The following is a 19,326-nucleotide window of genomic DNA, read 5'->3' as shown; positions in this document are numbered from 1 at the left end:
TCACTGTGCAGTGATTAGGGATCGCTGGCTCTGTTCTTCTAGCTGGTTTCTGGTTATAACAAAGGATCACTTCTATCCTTAGCCTCTGTGATCTGGATACTTCCCTCCATTCTCCTCTAGGGCCTGACCTTCATGGCTGATCTTTCAATCATTAATACTGGTACCCTCTCTAGGTATCTCCCTGGCTTGCAATACTTTGTGCCTCTTCACACAAGCCCCATCCCCTACTCCCCATTTCAAGGTTAGAGGCATGATTCTTGCAATTCACCAAATCCTGGGTGGAGACCACCTCAACCCATCTGGGTGGTATCTGAGTGTCCTGAACCACTGTCTCTGTGGGTGGGGTCAACAATGGGTTAGGGAAGAAAATGAAAATATCTACAAAGTAATTTCCAGGTGAAGAAGCCTCACTTATTCTATAGGACAATTTGTTACCAATGGAATAAAGGCCTTACCAGAGGGTGTCTTGGATGGTTAGGGCACCAACAGGACAGGAACACCAGAAGCAATGGTGGTTAGGATTGTACTAGAAAGCCCAGACTCTGCCCTTCCTAGTAGTGCATGTGATGTGGACATGATGATCGATCTCTGAGAAAGGGGGGTCAGGAAGAGCAGGGAAGGGTCAGGGGACACAAGGGTGGGGGCAGAATGGGTGTCCTCTCCCTATTCCTGTGTTTTGGTCAGAATTCCTGGGCTGGTTCTAGAGAACTGAGGTATATTTGGGGAGCAGCCAGATCATTTGTATCCAAGACTCACTGAAGTGCTGGTTACCTCCAGGTTGGACATATTATCCATGGTGTACAATTCATTAAAACAAACACAAAGGCAAAGATGAAGATTTCCCAGATGTTGCACTTTATTTTCTCTTGGGGTTTATTGACTTCTTCCTTTGGGGCTTATTGATTGCTTTCTTTTGGAGTCAATCCTGCAATTCTGGGAAGTTCACCAAAGAACAAGCAAAGTTGTTTCTCAGATTCTTTTCTCCCTACAGTCTGTATTGTGGGCTAGTCCAGGGATTCACTGGATATAATACTGTTTGCCTAGGGTGTAGCCAAGGGGGTGGATCCCTGGAGCTGTCCAGGTGCCCAGGTCTATGATATAAGAGGAGAAGGCTCTCTGTGGCAGGACAATGCTCGTGTCCAGAGCAGAGTTTTCTCCATGTTCTCGTGGCTCTCCTCATGGCTCCCTGGGAGCCTCCCCAGGCTGTGGCTGTGGGCAGCTTCCCTGGGCCTGACCCTGGTACTGTTGCAACTGACTCACCTTCTGTCTAGGAGGCAGAAGCTTCTCCAAGGCCTAAAGAGCTTTCCTGGGCCACCCACCCACTGGCTCTTTGGACATTCCAAGGAGGTAGGTCTAGGCTCTTGACCAGGGGCAAAGGCAAGAGGGATGGATTTGAAAAGGTGGAAGAAAGGCATATGAAGAGAGAAAAAGAAAAGGGGAGAGAGAAAGGAGGCAGAAAGACAAGAAGAGGGGATGATAAATAAATGCAGAAAATGAATTATAGCATCTCACTAATGAAAAGCTCAGAGGCGGCTAGCTCCTCTAATACCTGACCAAGACATTCCCTCCTACCCAGAAGTATTATTGATGAATGAGTAGTAATCTGCCTCTACTAGAAGACTAATGAGGAAGGGAGCCCACTACCTTCTCACCATATATCCCTTTCCCCATTAGACCAGCTCTCACTGTTAGGAAGGTTTTTTCCTGATGTCCAGATGGAATCTGCTGTCTACAACAATCACTTGTCCCCACTCTCAATTTTTCCTAGTTCTGCCTTTGGACAGAGAGGAGTGAAAGAGTGGAAAGAAGAGTGTCTTCTTTCCAGAGTGGACTCTCTGGAGCTAGAGATGTGCCTCAGGATGGAGAGAAAGAAGGAGAAGAAAGAGTAGAGGGAGTAGAGAGGGGGGAAGGAGAGAGAAAGAGGAAGAAGTGAGGTGGGAGAAGAGAGGAGGACCCTGGGAAGGGGAAAAAGAAGGTGTGGGAAAGGGGAGAGGATGAGGTAAAGGAAGAGAACTATTTGTTTTGTTCATGAGAAATGCAGTTTGGGCTTTTCTGTGTCAGTAAATCTGATGGCCTTTTCTCAGTCCTCATCCTTCTCGATTATGACCAGCCCACCCATCTGGACATTTTATAGGCTCTTGTTTTCTGTACTGTTTCTCTCTACTGGTTCTCCTAGCACTTTGCTGACTGTTTCTTCCAAGTCTTCTTTATTGGATCAGTGTCCAAGTCCTGTTTGCTCTCTTAGAGGGATGTTCCCAACTTTCTGTCCTGAGCCTTCTTCTCTGCTCTCTCTACATTCTCTCCTTTGGTGAGACCATCAGCTCCCATGAATTCATCTGTCATCTCCATTCTGATGACTCTGAGGGCTACCTCTGTCCATCTCCAGTCCCACACTGCTGTTGTTGCCTTCTTGACATGCCTTTCCACGGGGCTCTCCCATTGGCATCTCAGACTCAGCAGGTCCCAAACAGAACTCATTATTCCTCCTCCCCCTTGAGCTGGCAGGTAGGGTCCCCAGGAGGAAGCAGGGTGGGGGGAGGGCAGTTCTAGTACTTCAGCTGATAGTGCAGTGGATAGAGTTCTATACTAGGAGTCTGGAAGACCTAAATGCAAATCCTGCCTTTCATACTTAGTAGCTCTGTGACCCTGGGAAAGCCACTTCACTTCTGTTTTTCTTAGTTTCCTTATCTGTAAAATGGGGATGATAATAATAGTACTTACATTCCAGGATTGTTAGGAAGATAAAATGAAATAATATTTATAAAGCACTTCACATACCTTAACTGCTAGCTATTATTTGGCAAGGCAGCTCCATGACCATATATAGAGTACCAGGCCTAGAGTCAGGAAGACTGCACCAATGTATTTCCCATCTCTCACATTCAATACTAAAGAGAAGATAAAATGAAATAATATTTATAAAGCACTTCACATACCTTAACTGCTAGCTATTATTTGGCAAGGCAGCTCCATGACCATATATAGAGTACCAGGCCTAGAGTCAGGAAGACTGCACCAATGTATTTCCCATCTCTCACATTCAATACTAAAGAGAGTGAGAGTGACCGTGTATGGCTTCTTCTGACCTCAGTGTGAGTGTTTGCCTTGTGTGAGTTCTTTGGAAAGTAGTTTTTTAGGCAAACATGTCTTTGGCATTCAAACAACATTGATGTTGTGTTCTCTGCAGCAGAGTTTCAACGCTTGGAAGTTTAGCTTGAGAAAGGACCTCAGTTTTAGGTACCTTATCTTGCCAGGTGATCTTCAGAATCTTCCAAAGACAATTCTAATGGAAACTATTCTGCTTCCTGCCATGGCACTGGTAAACTGTCAGTGCAACAGCTCTAAAGACCTTCAGTTTCTTACTTAGTTTAATATCTCTTCTCTCCCACATTTTCCTTCTGAGTCTCCCAAATGCTGGGCTAGGTCTGGCAATGCATGAGTCAAGTTCAACATGTGTGTGGACATCCCTTGAAAGCATATGACAAACTAAGTGAACTTATCCACAGCATTTAAAATTTTTTTGTATGCTATACACAACGATTCCATTTATGGATGGTGCAGCGCTGGCTAGTGGAAAACCTCTGTTTTCTTGGTGTTGATTATGAGGCAAAAAATGAACACAAGCAGCAGAGAATAGATCCATACTCTGTTGCATCTCAGTCTCATATACTGCTTTGAGTACACAGTCATCTGTGACCAAAGCAATCACACACCAACTTTCCTTCTGCTTGAGTCTTGGCTTGTAGCCTTTTAAAGTTAGCTAGTTTATCATCAGTCCAGTAGTTGACCTTGATGCCATTTTCATCCTTGTTAAAGGCATCTGACAACATTGCAAGCAACATGCTAGAAAGCATGGAAGTAAGCACATAACCTTGGTGCATGCTCCATTGGTGACTGGGAAAGCATGAGAGCAGCATATTTTATCCAGAACCCATGCAAGCATGACATCATAAGACTGGTCTATAATACTGATGAATTTCTTTGGGCAACAAAATTTCTCCATAATCTTTCAAAAGCTTTCATGACTGATAGTATCAAAGGTCTTAGTTAGATCAATGAATGTTGTGTACAGACTTCTACTTTCCTCCTGACATTTCTCTTGGACTTGTCAGGCAGTAAACACCATGTTGACTATTCCTCTGCCTTTTCTGAAGCCACACTGGCTCTCGGGCAGATTGACATCTTCAAGAGGTGCCAGTCCTCCCTGAACACGCTATATACCTCCCAAAGAATAGTCAGTTAATGGTTCAATGTCATCTTGGCAAGAGGTTTCTGGTAGAGTGTTTCCTATCTCCTCATCTATATTTTCTATCTCTTCCCCCTTCTTTTACTTTCTCATCTCAAGCTCCCCATCTATTCTTATTTATCTCTTATTTCTTCATCTCTTCCTCTCATAAACTGAATTCAAGTCACCTAACTGAAGTGAACATTCCAACACACTGATCAAAAGGATGATGAGTGTGATTTTTGAGACTGTTATTTAAATCTAAGTGATTATAAAGAACATGGGGGCTACCAGAAATGGTTAAGTGTGCTGAGCATCAAAAAAAGGAAAGAGAATGAAATTTGTAAATTGTAGATTAGTGAGCTTGACTTTGATTTCTTGTAAATTTCTACATGTCGTTAAAGAGATGGCTGGTGAGCATGTGCAAAAGGAAGTGAGGATCACAGTAAATCAACTTGGCCTTAAGTAAAGATCATGCCAGACTAATTTCATTTCCTTTTGTGATAGGGTAATTAAACTAGTGGATAAGTGATTACATTGCTGTCGGTATGGCTTACCTAGGTTTTAGTGTAGTACTTGATTAATTTGATTAATTTCATGCTACTTTTATAGAAAAAATGGAGAAATTTAAGTTGAATGATATGTGGATGCAGAACTGGCTAAATGGATGAATTTAAACTGTTCTCAACAGCTCTCTAGAAACTTGTTGGGGATCTCCAGTTGAGTATCTCAGAGATGTGTGCTCAGTCCTTTGCTGTTTAATATTTATACAAGTAACTTGGATAAAGCATAGAGGATATCCTTTTCAAATATATCAATAATGCAAAGCTAGGAAGAATTAGCTAACAATTGGATGACAGATTCAGGTCTCTAAAATATTTTGACCAGGTTATTACTGGACTAAATGTTAAAAGATGAAATGTAATAAGGACAAATGGGAAGTCATCTGTTGGTACAAAAAATAACATCACAAATACAAGATTATGGGCAGCAGGGGTTGCCCAGATATCAGTTTGACTGATAAAGGTCTGGGAAGTTTACTGGACTACAAAGCATGGTCATGTGGAGATCAAACATTTAATGTGGTTTTCAGAAACATTAAGAAAGGAAGAGGACTTAGAAATAGTTCCACTGGACTATGTCCTGGTCAGAATACATTTGGAATATTATATTCAGTCCTGGGCACTGCCTTCTAGAAAGCATATTGATGAGCTGTAAGTGATAAAAGAAGACCAACTCAATTAATGAAAGTCCTTTTATCCATATCTTGAGGACAGGAGTGGAGATGTTCAGCCTGGAAAGAGAAGGCACAGGAGAATAATAGTCATCATGTAATTCAAAGGTTGTCATGTGGAAGACTGTGTCTGATTGGTCCCACAGGGAAGAACCAGGGGAAATAGGTTGAGATTTAAAGAAACAAATTTGATTTTAATACAAGGAAAAATTTCCCAACATTAGAGCTATCCAAATGGAGAATGGGCTACATTGGGAGGTAGTGGGTTTGCCCTCATTGAAGATCTTAAAGACAGGCTTCAACTAAATGATCACTTGGCAGTATGTTTTAGTGAGGATTTCAGATGTTTTTAAGGTATGGACTAGACTAGATGGCCGATGACTTCTCTTGTAACTCAAATTCTATGATTACTCCTTCCCTCATTTCTATCCCTTCCTATTCTTAGTCTCCCTTATTTCCTGTTTCATCTTTCTTATCTTCTTCCCATATCTTCTTCCCCATACACATCCTTTCTCTTTACACATTTCCCTTACACATCCATTTCTCCCAGAACTTCTTCCTCCTAATCCATCCCCTAGGATTTCTTTCTTTGTTTTGACAGACAGCTTTTTCACTGATGGGGGCTGAAAGGATCTCCACCTGTCATAGTATGTATAGAGTTCTCTAACTTGTGGGAATTGATTTTTTCTCCTCTTCTGACCTTCAGTAATGTGATCTCTGTGATCTCTTTCTTTCCTCCTTCCCCAATTACAGATGAAGAAGGAAGGAGAATTGGAAAAGGTTATGTCATAGGCCAACATTTACCCCTGTGCACACCAGCTGTGGATGGGAAACTTTATCAGTTTCCTGAACATCTATGACCCTGACTACACCAAGGCTGTTTACAGTCGAGGAGGTAAGGGAACTCAAGACTTCCCAATGGAGTCTGTGTCTAAGGGGGAACCAGAAGGGTAAATATGGGAAAGAATGAATCGAGAAGGGGAATTGGAGGGTGCAATGGAGAGGGACCCTAAGTATTAGAATGGCCAGAGGCTTGAACTGCAAGCCTTCGGTGTGGTAGTAGAGGTGATAACTGTCATTAGGACTTAAGTTCTCTCTGGCAAAAAGAAGTCTTTCTTTTTGTAGGCTGAAAAAGGTCAAGAAAAGAAATAGCAAACAGAGAACTCAAGATCAAGATAAGTAGGGAGATAAGACAGTGCCTTGACTGCTTTTATTAAGGTTGAAATCTTAGTCCAAGGCAAATTCCTTGGACTAAGAGAACTGGGATATATGAATATTGCATCATTGGTAATTTTTTTTTTGAGATTGAGATTGTGAGAAGTACTATAGATGAGGCGAAGGGGAAAGGTTCCAGTTTTTTTAAACCACAACAGAAATAGAATGTAATCTGCAAATTATAAGTCTGTGAGCTTGACTTCAATACTTGTCAAGATTATAGAATGTACTATTAAATAGATGGTTGGTGAACATCTGGAATAGGAAGCGACCATGGAGCCAACATGGCCTTATCAAGAACAGGCTATGCCAGACTAATCTTGATTCCTTTTTGACAGGCCTCTTAGACTGGTACACCATTCATCCTAGTCCCACACGAGATGATCATTCTCTTTATCATGCCATCACTCAGAAGTGTTCTACCTCCATGTAGCTCTTAGCACAGTGTTTCATTTATAGGACACATCTTATGTACATAGGACGCAATAATTGCTTGTGTCTGCTGATTGATTAACTCTGAAATTCTTCTTCCTGCCCACATCTTATTCTTCCATCTCTCATTTTGCCTTAGTCCTCCCAAATTGATTGTGATCTATAGTCACTCACCCCTCTACAATGCGCCATCCAAGCTCTGATCATAGCTTTCTTCTCTTTATATCCTTGTCTCTACGCTTAATCCGTTCAACTTTTCATTGCCCTAGATCCTTGACATCTTCACCTTCTGCTCATGCCTTACTAAATTCTAAGTCTGAATTGCCTCCCCAGCCATATTCTCCACTTTGACTTGAGTGCTGCTTATTGGCACTGGGCTGAATCACACAAATGTGCTTTCTGAATCCACTATAAATTTATGGTATGCAATCTTAGTGGGGGCCTATGTCTGACAATAATCCTTTCACTTTTCAGTGATTAACCTATCAACTTCCTTTGGTTGCAGTTGTTTTAAAGCTTCTGTTCTCTTCTTAAACGTTTATGCTGTTCACAACCAACAAAAGAACTATTCTTCTCTTTCTGTGAAAAAAGGGATCTTCTGTCATGAGCTCCCTATTCTATACCTCAAAACATTTCATCTCCTGTTTTCTCCTCCTTTGCTCCAATCTCTGAGGAAGAGGTAATCCTTCTCTTTGGCAAGCCCAATTCTCTGCTTTTCCCCTTGATCCCATCCTTTCTCACATCTTCCAGGAATTGTCCACTTGACGATCTTCAATCTTATCTTTGTTCTCTCCTCATCTCCTGGACCCTTCCCTACTGATGGCAACATGGACAGATCTTTTCAAGGATTTTTTCCTATGCTTGAAATGCACTCTTGTCTTATTCTCTCTTAGAACCTTTACCTTCCTTCAAGGCTCATCTAGACCATAATTTTTTATTGAAGACCTTCCTTGAACCCATGTAGTTCTCAGTATGCTTTTCCTTTTCAAATTCTCCTGAATTCACACTTCTATGTATATGTTGTATTCCCAAAGGTAAATATTAAAAGAGGGTCAGTGGCTTCACTTTGCTTTTCTAGCACCTAGGACAGCTCCTTGCCCATAATTGGAGTTTAAAATCGCTTGTCAAATTTCATCACAGTTATTCGAATCTGAGGGATCCTGTAGAAAGAATTAAGCTGAATTTCATAAAGACATTTGTAATTTCTGCATTGAAAAATTACTTCAGTTAATAAGTTTAGTTGAAACTATGCTTGACTAATACTTCACTGGGCAACATTTGAGCCAAGGTAGCTGAATGTTGTTCTGAAACCTCCTTCCCTCCTCCTACACTCTCTCCCTCTCTCTCACCATTCTTCCCTTTGTCACTGTCTCTTATTACAATTCTGCTCTGGGTTAGACTATGGTCAAATTAATCATATTAGTTTCACAATAAAACAACAATTCTTTTTTCCCTATTTTTTTGCTTTTTTCTATTTTCCTGGATATTGATCAAAATGTCCTAATCACTGAAATGGATTGTTTTTCATTTGCTCTAAACCTCACAAGTTTGTTACTCTTAAAACTCAGCAACAAGCAGCTCAGAATTCAGTCAGAGAGTGATTATTTCAATAACTGAAAGGGTGAAATGAGCAGGCTTAACTCAGAAACAAGTCAATGAGAATTTCTTTTTTAAGTGCTTACTGTGTTTCAGGCATAGTGCTGAGGGCCGGGACACAAAGAAAGGTAAGAACAGCCTTTGATCTCAAGTTGTTAACCATCTAATTCGAATCCAACAAACTTTAAAGAGAGTGCGATGATCAAGAAAGACTTCCTAAGAATTAGAATTAGTCCCCAGGGGAATGGACTTCCTGGGGAGGTGGTAGCTCCTAATCAAAGCTTCTGAAGTCAGAGCAGGAAGGCCACTTGTCATGGATGCTGAAAAGGGGTTTCTTACTTGAGCATTGGTTGGATTCAATGGCCTCGAGAAATTCTTCCCCCTCTGACATGTTTCTGAGTCTCTGGGCTCATACATACTAGACCTTGTATCCTCAGGGTAAAGATAGGATTGGTCCTATTCTCCCCCAGCCTGATGCTGCTTTGGCTTTGCAGAGTTGACCTCTCTGAAAGCAACTTTTTTTTCCTCTACAGATCCCAAGGCAATGGACATATATGGTTTCCTCTTACCATGGATTGGTGAGTGGGATTTCTCTGCTTCCCCTAACTCTCACCCACCTTGGGTAGGCTAGGGAAAGCAGAAGTGCAGATCTGAATGGTGGGATAAGTGCATCTGGTGAAAGAAGCAGGAGTATGCAACCCCTTCTTCTTCTCTCCCCATCACACACTCTTTCAGTCAGCAGTGATTGGGTTCTTGCTTTCTAGGAGTTCCTAGTCTATCTCAAAAGGAAAATCACACATATGCCATCTTCCTAAGATTGAGTAAGAGCCTTAAGTGGGAACCCAGGAAACCTGGGTCCTACCCCTGACTATTCTCCCACACTACTATGTGATCTTATGCAAGACTCCTCCCCTCTCTGGACTTCTTTCCTACTCTATAAAAAAAGGAATAATAATATGTCCTCTGGTCCTTATAGGGTGACTGTGAAGAGAACACCCTGTATGACCTCTTGAAGAATGAATGTTTTGTGAAACATTATCAGTGCAATTTGTCAAATGATCATAACAGGATGCATGATATCCTGGGGCCCAGCCCTCCTCCACTTTGTATTTCACCTTTGTTCATTTCTGTGACACTCTCTGTATGCCTTTCGTGGGTCTTCCTATATCTCTCCTCTCTTTCACAGACACAATTACCATCTTTACTCACCTTTCAACTTTTTTTTAAAGCAATGAGATTAAGTAACTTGCCCAATGTTACACGGCCAGTTGTTTTTTTGTGTGGGTGTTAAATATCTGAGGCCAGAACTGATCCCAGGTCCTCCCGACTCCGGGGCTGGCGCTCTTACTCACTGCGCCACCTCGCAGCCCCATACTTTTCAACATTTTGCAATACTTTCTGACACTTCCTCTCCATTGAGCTTACTTTCTCCAAGATGAGCAACGATTGCTCCTTAAATGTTATATCCAGTGGCCTTTTTTCAATCCTCCTTCTTCTAGACATCTCTGCGGTTTTTGTGACCGTTGGCCACTCTCACCTTCTGGATAGTGTTTCTTCCTTTTTCATCCATGAAAATAATATTTCCTTTTTCTTCTGCTCCTTCTCTGTCTACTTCTCAGTCTCCTGTGCTGGATAACCATACAACAAAGTATCCTATTTTTTTAAACAAGTATTCAGCAAATAGTTGTTGAATTGGATTGAATTTGTGGTTGCATCACCTCTCCAGTTTGAGACTCTAAAGGAGATTTAAACATTCAATAAACCAGCAATCATTTATTAAGCACTTATTACAAAGACACCAAGGTAAATATGGAGCAGTCTTTGTTCTGGGGAGGTTACATTCTTGGGGGCACAGGTTCACTTACCTGAACAAAGCAAGTAAGTACAAAGTGTAATTTCCAGTGCTGGTGGAAGCAGCTGGGGGGCAGTGTGTGGCGGGGTGCCAGGGGTCTTTCCAGTCTTCTCTTTCACACTTTACATGCATTCTGGACAAATTTCTTCCAACATTTCTCTGTATTTGCCATTCTACAGTCAATTCTCAACTTTGGCAGTGATACGGTTCTTAGAAAATGGTGTAAAAGTAAAAAATCCAAATGATGCATTGAACATATGGGAAATTGAGGGTTAGGTACCTTTGTAAGTAAAAACTGTAATCTCTCACCAGAGATCAGTGAAGATTTGCTTTTCTTCCTTCAATTCTCTATAACAAAATGTCAATGCTGATGATATGTACTTTCTGGAGCAGATTCATGAACACTTTTATAAATACTTTCCTCCTTTTTGTGGATTATAACAAAATTGTTGATTCATTAACACCAAACTTGAGGACAGCTGTGGCTGCAGAGATTCTAGTATGAAGTTTATCTAACCTTTCTTTTCTCACTGAATTGCTTCACTGACTTTGCACACTTGGCCTTAGAGTCTGCAGGACTTGCACAATGCTTTGGGGGCAGGATCTCAACACAAAACTTGAATTTTAAAGGTAAACAATGAAAATATGCAACAAATTCTTGAGGAGCTCTTTACTCTATGATAGCAGGGTGAACAGTCCCAGGGACGTGCCTAGTAGGATACCAGGGACTCGGCATGCTTGTGTGTATCACACCTCTCAGTTTTTCTCTACATATCTGTGAAAGTGCATGGTTGTTAACCCAAAAGTGAAAACAAAGTTATTAATAAAATCACATAAATACTTGAAGTCATGAAATTTAAACACGTTAATGTTGAATATTGACTGTGCCTGCATACCTTTGCACACGCTGGCCTTGGTTCCTGGGAGACTTTTTCTCCTCATCTCCAGCTCTTGGAAGCCTCAGTCTCCTTCATGACTCAGCTGAGGTGACACCTTCCATAGGCAGCTTTTCCGGATCCTCCCAGGGGTTTTTCCTCCCCTTCCATTACCTTGCATTGACTTTTCTCAGTGTACTCGCGGTCCATTAGATTGTAAGCTCCTTGAGGGTATGGTCTGTCTTTTGCTACTTTTTATATCCCCAGTGCTTAGACAGTATCTCACATATAGCAGGTATTTGATAAATGTTTCTTGATTAATTGATTGATTGATACTTCCCCCAGCAGAATGTGAATCCATCAGGTGTGGAGACTTGGAAGGGTCACTGTGGAGTGAACACAAGGGCTTTTGTTCTTCTATTCCTGTAGCTCTATGTGTTGTAATCTCCCTCTCAGCTCTAGAATTCTCTTTTCTATTTTTTAAAGTCCCTTCAAGTTTGAACATTCTATCTTCTGTGGCTCAAGGTCATTCCCAGCACTGTCATTCTGTCATTTGCTTTGTATGTTTTTGTAGGCTAAACCTCCCCAATGAAGTCTCATTCCATGACCAAGGTCTTCAGAAAACCCCTTCAATTTCAATTTTATTGAGGACTGACTGTGCTCCCAGAAGCTGGCATGGGCTCATTTTTCCTCTCAATGCCTGAATCCTGGACAGGATGTGACTGTTCCAATGATGTTCCTTGCTCTCTCACATTTTCTCCCTCCTAACCTTAGGGAAGGGGCTGCTGGTTTTGGATGGGCCCAAGTGGTTTCAGCACCGGAAACTGCTCACCTTTGCCTTTCACTCACAGGTCCTGAAGCCATATATGGACCTCTTTGTTGAGTCTACCAAAGCTATGCTGGTGAGAAGCTCCTTGTGACCTTGTTCTAATCCTTGCACATTCCACTGGGGATTAAACCAAGGTGGGGCTATTTTGGGGGTAGCTTAGGCTGGGGCTTGTAGAGCTGCACTGGACAGAATTTCCTTCAGAATACATCAGAGAAGGAAACTGAACATTTGGGGAAGGGGTGTTGGAAGAGGAGTGAGCCCTGGGAACAAGTCCTGTGGGTGTATGGGACTTGGAACTGGAAAGCCTTCCCGTCTTTTTCAGAGCAAATGGGACAAGAAGATTCAGAAGGACAAGTGTGTGAGCATCTTCCCACATGTGGGTCACTTGGCTCTGGATGGTCTGATTAAATATATCTTTGGAAGGAGCAGTAGGAGCCAGACACAGAGATCAGTGAAAGTGCCCTGACTATCTTGGAGGAGTAATTGTTATCTGACCCCCTAGGGAGCAAGCCCCTGATCTGAGAGGAGACAAAATCCTGTCCTGGGGAGTTCCTTGTTTGGGGGAGAGAAACACAAACACCACAAGGAAACATCACTGAGGTCCGGATGGTAAGGGTCCTGATGAAAGATTTGAGGCTTTGAGTGGCCCCCTTCCCTTTCTCCCCAATACAGAACTTAGTCTTGGGAGGTGGCTAGGACCAGGGGGAAGGGGAATGACTACTCAAAATGCCATAGCACAACTGTCCCCTCTTTCCTCCTCCCCTACTTCATTGCTCCAATTCTTCCTCTCCTTGGCCCCTGCAGTGACATCACCTACTATCAGGCCATCGAGGAACTCACCTTGTTGATGTAAGAACAAATGGCATCCTTCCAGTATCACAATGACTTCTTCTACTATTGGTTCACGACTTTTGGCCAAAAGTTCCTTCGGGCCTGCAAGGTTGCTCATGACCATACTGGTGTGTCTCCAGCCTGGGTCTGCCCTTCTTTTGTCCTTCTTCCTCTCTCCCTACCTCCCTCCATTTCTCCTGTCCTTCCTTCTTTCCTTCCTTCCTTCCTTCCTTCCTTCCTTCCTTCCTTCCTTCCTTCCTTCCTTCCTTCCTTCCTTCCTTCCTTCCTTCCTCCCTCCCTCCCTCCCTCCCTTCCTCCCTCCCTCCCTTCCTTCCTTCCTTTTCCCCTTCCTCATTCCCTCTTTTCCTTCCTTTATTTTTTCTGTATTTCCTTCTTTTCTTCCTGTTCCTCAGACTCTACCCCCAAGCCCACCTACTTGGTTATTCACCTACAAGGGTTATTCATCATTACCCCCTATGAAAGGCAGCTTTTTTGTGACCCTGTGGCCTCCTGTCCTCTACCATTTCCCTAACCAAATAATGCCACATGACTCTTCCCTTTGAGGAAGAAGGGAGTGTTTCACAGAATCACAGAATCTTTGAGCTGGAAGAGATGTCAAAGAGCATGCAGTACGACCTTTATCTGAGGAGGAAAGCTTACTACGGCACGTCCATAAGAGGCTGTCTGAACCCTGTTTGAGGATGTCAAAGTACAGGGAATGCACTAGTACTGCAGGCACCCAGCTCCACCTTTGGCAGCTCCAATTTTCAGGTAATTTTTCCTGATATCAAGGACAAATCTACCTCTCTGAAATTTCTACTAGTTGTTCCTGGTTCTGCTTTCAGAGGCTGAAAAGACTAAATCTAATCTCCTTCCTACCTCATAGCCATCCAAATATTTGAATACACGGCCACCCATCCTAGAAATCTTCCCTTCTCCAGGCCAAACATCTTTACTTCCTTCAATTAATCCTCATATCTCATGATCTCAAGGTCTTTTTTGGTCCAGTCTTCTTCTATGTGTTCTCCTGCTTATCAACATCCTTGCCAAAATGTGCTGTCCAGAACTGAACACAGTCATGCAGAAGAGGTCAGAAAAGGCCAGCAGATAACAGGATTATCAGCTACATCAGTAGGGCTTCCATGCTTTTCTTGAAGCAAACTGAGATCACATTAGCTTTTCAATGACTGCCCTATTATTGTCTTTGTAGCTTCCTCAGACACTCAGATCTTTTTCAGAAGAGTAGGATTCTTTCACCCATCTTGTAATTGTGAAGTTGATTTTTTGAGCCAGAGCATTAAACTTTACATTCATGTATCCATATAAAATTTCACCATATATTTGGCTCATTGCTATACTCTTTGGAGATATTTTTGGTTTTTGTCTCTATAGCTAAATATTGTTAAGCTCTCTTTCTTAGCTGAAAGTCTTTATGTTCAATAACCAAATTATCAAGGTCTTTATCCAAGTAACCAATAAAACTGCCAAAAAGTCCATAGTTGGCTGGAGAATGAATTTCTAGGGCAGTCTGTCTGAGATCTCCCTCAAGGTTGATACTGAGATATTAATAAAGACTATCCTTTGGGTTCAGTCAAACTGGGTTGTCCAGTTTTGCTAGCGTCAAGTCCATTTTGCCCACAAAAAGTATGAGAAACTTTTCCAAATGTTTTATTAAAATTTAGGTCAACTGTATCTTTAGCATTCCCTGAATAAGTCAACCTAGTAATTCTGTCAAATAAGGAAATGAGGCTACCCTGACACAACCTATCCTTGATGACCTCATATAGGTTTTTTTAATCTAATCATCACCACTTCTTTGATAAAGAAACCCAATAGAATGTTTAAGTATAACTTTCATTTTTCATTACTAGACATTTTCCAATAATTTTGATTACTAGGTTTTTTCTAGTAATATAGGCAATTTCTAGCTATAATCCTTCCTCCCACCCTCAATCTTCCCTACCTAGAATTCAACCCTGACATGAGACAAGAAACACCCTTATGCAAAAGATGGCTGTATGCAACAGTATATGCACTCTTATTTCTTTGTTGTCCTTGACCTTTCTGCCAAGAGAAATGGCATGCATCATTGCTTGTTCTCAGGGAACTGGTAATAATTTTTGTTGAGACCTCCTTAGAGTTGGCTTACTTTTTTTTTTTTAAAACAATCTTTCCATTTTCATTGTTGTAATCATTGTGCAGGTCATTCATTTCTTTCTACTTATTTCACTTTGAATCTCTTCATACAAATCTTCCCATGTTTCTTTGGCTTTCTCAGATCTGTCATTTCTCATTGAATAAGGACATTTCATTATATTCACATGCCACCTTTCCTAGCCATTCTTTAAATGATGGGCACTCATTTGTTTCCATTTATGTATCATTATAAAGTTTGCAAAGTTTATATATATATATATGTATATAAACATATATATAATACATACATACACATATATGTATACATAAAATGCCTATTTATACATACACTCATGTATGTGTATGTATATATGTATTGTGTATATCTATCTATCTATCTAAAATTTGGTCCTCACAACAACCACAGTTCCTCTAATTTATGAACCCCATTTTCCAGAGGAGACCTAAGTGTGAGAGAACCTAAATATCTTAACTGGGGCTATACAGCTAATGAGCATCTGAAGCCAGATTTCATCTCAGGGCCTCCTGATCCTAGGTCTGACACTCTATCCACTGAGCCACGTCTCTAACTTGACACTATACTTTAGGACAATGAGCTTATGGTCATCTCATCCTTCTATCTTCTTTGTCTTCTCTAAATCTTTAGTGAATCTATAATGTCATCAATATAACTATTCCCACCAAAGATGCAGATCCCAACCTATGCATCTCAGTTTATCCTATACATGTCTCTTAAATCTAAGTAAATTTATGAGTTCCCTGTGCATCCACATTGGATCACTTAGGTATCATCCTCCCTTTCCTCTTTATTAGAACTATTTCTCTTTTGTCTTCAGGATTCTTTTAACAAGAGCCTCCAATCCCTCTTGGGAAGACTTCCTCTGTGGAATTTTAGGACATGAAATCCTATTTTTTTTTATTTGAACCTTTTGAAATCTGTTCTCTTTAAATCCAAGTGTCACCAGGCTATTCCCAATTTTTGATGACAAACTCTAAAATGCAGTAGTAACATCTCCCTAATTTCGCCATCATTTCAGCACAGAGGAGGGTATGTCCCAGGGGGAAAAGCCTCCTGGTTTCCTGTTATGGCCATTTACTTCTCTAGTTGTGAAGTTCTTTGCCCACTTAAAGTCCTTTTCCTCTTTCTCAGTGATGAAGAATTAGAACTCCTGATGGGAAGGCTCCTGTAACTAACTAGAGTAAGGGTTGGGGATTGCTCCCTGTGACGCTCTCAGAAGTGGTGACTTCTGAATGATTCACTGGAGTGAGGGCTTGACTGAGGCATCTATAACCCTAAGACAGTGTATTTGGAGGCAAGAGCCCTAGGTGGGGTGACCTGGTTCTTCCACTCACTCCATTTGATTCCATGACCTTGACTCAACCACTTCCCCTCACTAGAATTTAATTTCCCTTTTCCAAATTGGGTGCTTGAGCACATGACTTCTCCCACCCTTTCCAGCACTAACACAGATTTCCTTGCACAGACAAGGTAATTAGGGACAGAAGGGCTGCCCTGTAGGAGGAAGAGGAGCAAGAGAAGATTCAAGGGAAGAAATGCCTGGATTTCCTGGACATACTTCTTAGGGCTAGAGTGAGTCTGAAGGGCTTTGGAGGGATGGGTTAATCTGGGGCTCAATTCAGGCAAAGCCAAAGTGGGTCTTTAGGGACCCCCTTGCTCCATGGAGTATCTGTCTCTTTCCTGTTCCTTCTTCTATCCTTATGCATTTGCTCACTCATAAAATGGGAAGAGAGATCAGTGGGGAAAGGGACCATCCACCCAAGGTTTTCTTCGGGAGCTGGGGAAGGGTGGGTAACTTGAACCTGACTTTGATTGGTAGAGAGGATCCAGATAGACAGAGTGAAACTGAATACAAGATGTTCTAAACGAAAAGGTGCTGGATTTGCCATCAAAAGCCCTGGGTTCAGATCTTGGTTCTGACACCACCTGTGTGACATTGGACAAGTCACTTCCCCCATGTGAGCCTCAATTTCCTCCTCTGGAAAATGAGATTTAGTTAAAAAGTCTCTAAGGTCCCTTTCAATTCTAAATCTTATGCATAAGAAGGCAATTCAGGGAGAAATATGGTCCTTTCTCCAGTCCCATAAAAAAAAGATCCCATTTCCCTCCTATTCAGGTCCTTTTTCTCCTATTTAGCAGCTTTTATTGAGGGGAAGTTCTCCCTGAAGCCTACTTTGAATCCCTCCTATTGTGTCTTCCACCCATTTTTGTCACCTCCATTTCTTCCTGAAGGATGAGAACAGGAATACGTTGTCAGATGCAGACCTACGGGCTGAGGTGGACACATTCATGTTTGAGGGGCATGATACCATTGTCAGTGGCATCTCCTGGTTCCTGTACTGCATGGCCCTCCACCCAGAGCCCCAGCAGCGATGCCAGGAAGAGATCCAGGGAATCTTGGGAAATTGTGACACCATCCAATGGTGAGCCCTGGGCCTGCTCTGACTTAAAACTGGCTGAGAAGTGTGCCACGGGATGCAGGGACCTTGTCAGGACCTGCCCTGCTCCCTCAAGCTCTGCCACTTATGATTGTTGTGGCCATGCCAAGTCTCTTCCCTCTTCTAGGACTCAGTTTCCTCATCTATAAAATAAGGGGATTAGGCTAGTCAATCTCTAAGGAATCTTGAAAGGCCAAATCTCAGATCCAATGGCCGCCCCTGTCATTTGATTTTTAAACTCCTATTAAAGATTTTCTAAGAATTCTTTTTGGGCAGGTGACCATTTGTCATTACTCTTTGGGTTAGAAGGGAGTTTCTTTGCTTCAGTATCCTCGTCTGAAGATGAACCCTGGTCATCTCTATTCCCACAATAACCTTCCATGTTTGGCTTCTTTGCCTGTGTATATTTTGTAGCAATAACTTAATTTTTGTAATTAACTCTAGCCCTGGGGAGCAGGGGATGGTGCCTCTTGCCCCAGATCTTCAGTTCTCCCTCAGCTTGGAGCCAAAGTCAAACCTCCAGCCTCCTGTAAGTGCCCACACCAGGGGTTTTATGCCCCACTGCTTCTGCTCTCACCAGGCCTGTGCTCCTTTCTTGCCTCCACCTCTCTCCACAGCACAGCTGGGTCTAGTGTTCCTTGTCAGTAAAGATTCCTTCAATCCTCCCAGATTCAGACATCCAACGCCCCTGGTTCCTTGTGGCTGCCACCAACATTGCCTTCTGTGGGCCCATCTGTCCCTGTCTCCAACTCCAGAAAATAGCACAGTCTCTATGATGGTCACTTCCCCCCATCCAAAGTCCTTGCCTCAGTCTGACATCAGCTCACTGGCTTCTCAAGGTTCATTAGGGTTGATTTGCCCTTTTTTGTTTATTTTTGCCTCTTGTTTTATTGCTGCCAAATCCAGGGAAATTGCAATCCTGGCTTTGCAGAGATTTTGGAAAGTTCTCCCACTATCCTGGTCCTTGAGGTCGTCCCCTTCATGAAAACCTGATCTGTCACCCCAGTGTGGAGCTGATTCCCCCCATTTTTCCTCAAGGAAATGTCTGCCACAATCTGTGAGATTTGTTGAATGCTGAGAAGTCCAAGGAGATCCAGTATCCTCTCACAGGAGACTCTAGACCATCCTTCTCCATTCCGATATTTTCAGAGGACAGCCCTAGATGTGGAGCTATGAGACCTTAGTTGCAGTCTGCACAGAGCTTAAGACATTACCAGAATGACTCTCATTATCAGGGATCAGTTTCCCCATTTGTAAATCTTAGGGACCAGATGAGGTTAGCATCATGGCATAGGTGAAGGAAGTCACAACTGCTCAGGGACCTCTAAGACTTTTAGTTTAATGTGAGTGGCCTGTCTGCATCAGCGGAGAGGTTGACCCTGCGAGGAGTTCCCCATACCAATGAAATCACAAGACTGTTCTCCTGGAGCATCTCTCTCCCTGTCTGAAGGCAGCCTGGTCTCTCTCCACATCTATGTACTGCACAGGAACCCAACTGTCTGGGACAAGCCTGAGGTATCTCCAACCATCACATCTAAGTAAGAGCAGGATGGGCAAGAGGAGAGCATTCACAGAGGGGCAGGGGAAGGGGGAGGCTCATGTCTGTTGGGGATAGGGGATGAC

General features: G+C 42.4%; 1 pseudogene; it reads left to right on the top strand.

Annotated features, from left to right (window-relative positions):
• The first annotated feature begins 1,158 nt into the window (after nt 1-1,158).
• LOC138164753 (cytochrome P450 4B1-like) overlaps nt 1,159-19,326 on the top strand; it is a 19,040-nt pseudogene continuing 872 nt past the window's right edge.

This window comes from Petaurus breviceps, unplaced genomic scaffold (genome assembly GCF_028583685.1).
Source record: "Petaurus breviceps papuanus isolate PSGF00001 unplaced genomic scaffold, PetGlider_PUasm1.0 207, whole genome shotgun sequence".
Taxonomy (NCBI): Eukaryota; Metazoa; Chordata; class Mammalia; order Diprotodontia; family Petauridae; genus Petaurus; species Petaurus breviceps.
Note: the sequence above shows the minus strand (reverse complement) of the source record. Positions and strands in the feature narration are given on the sequence as shown.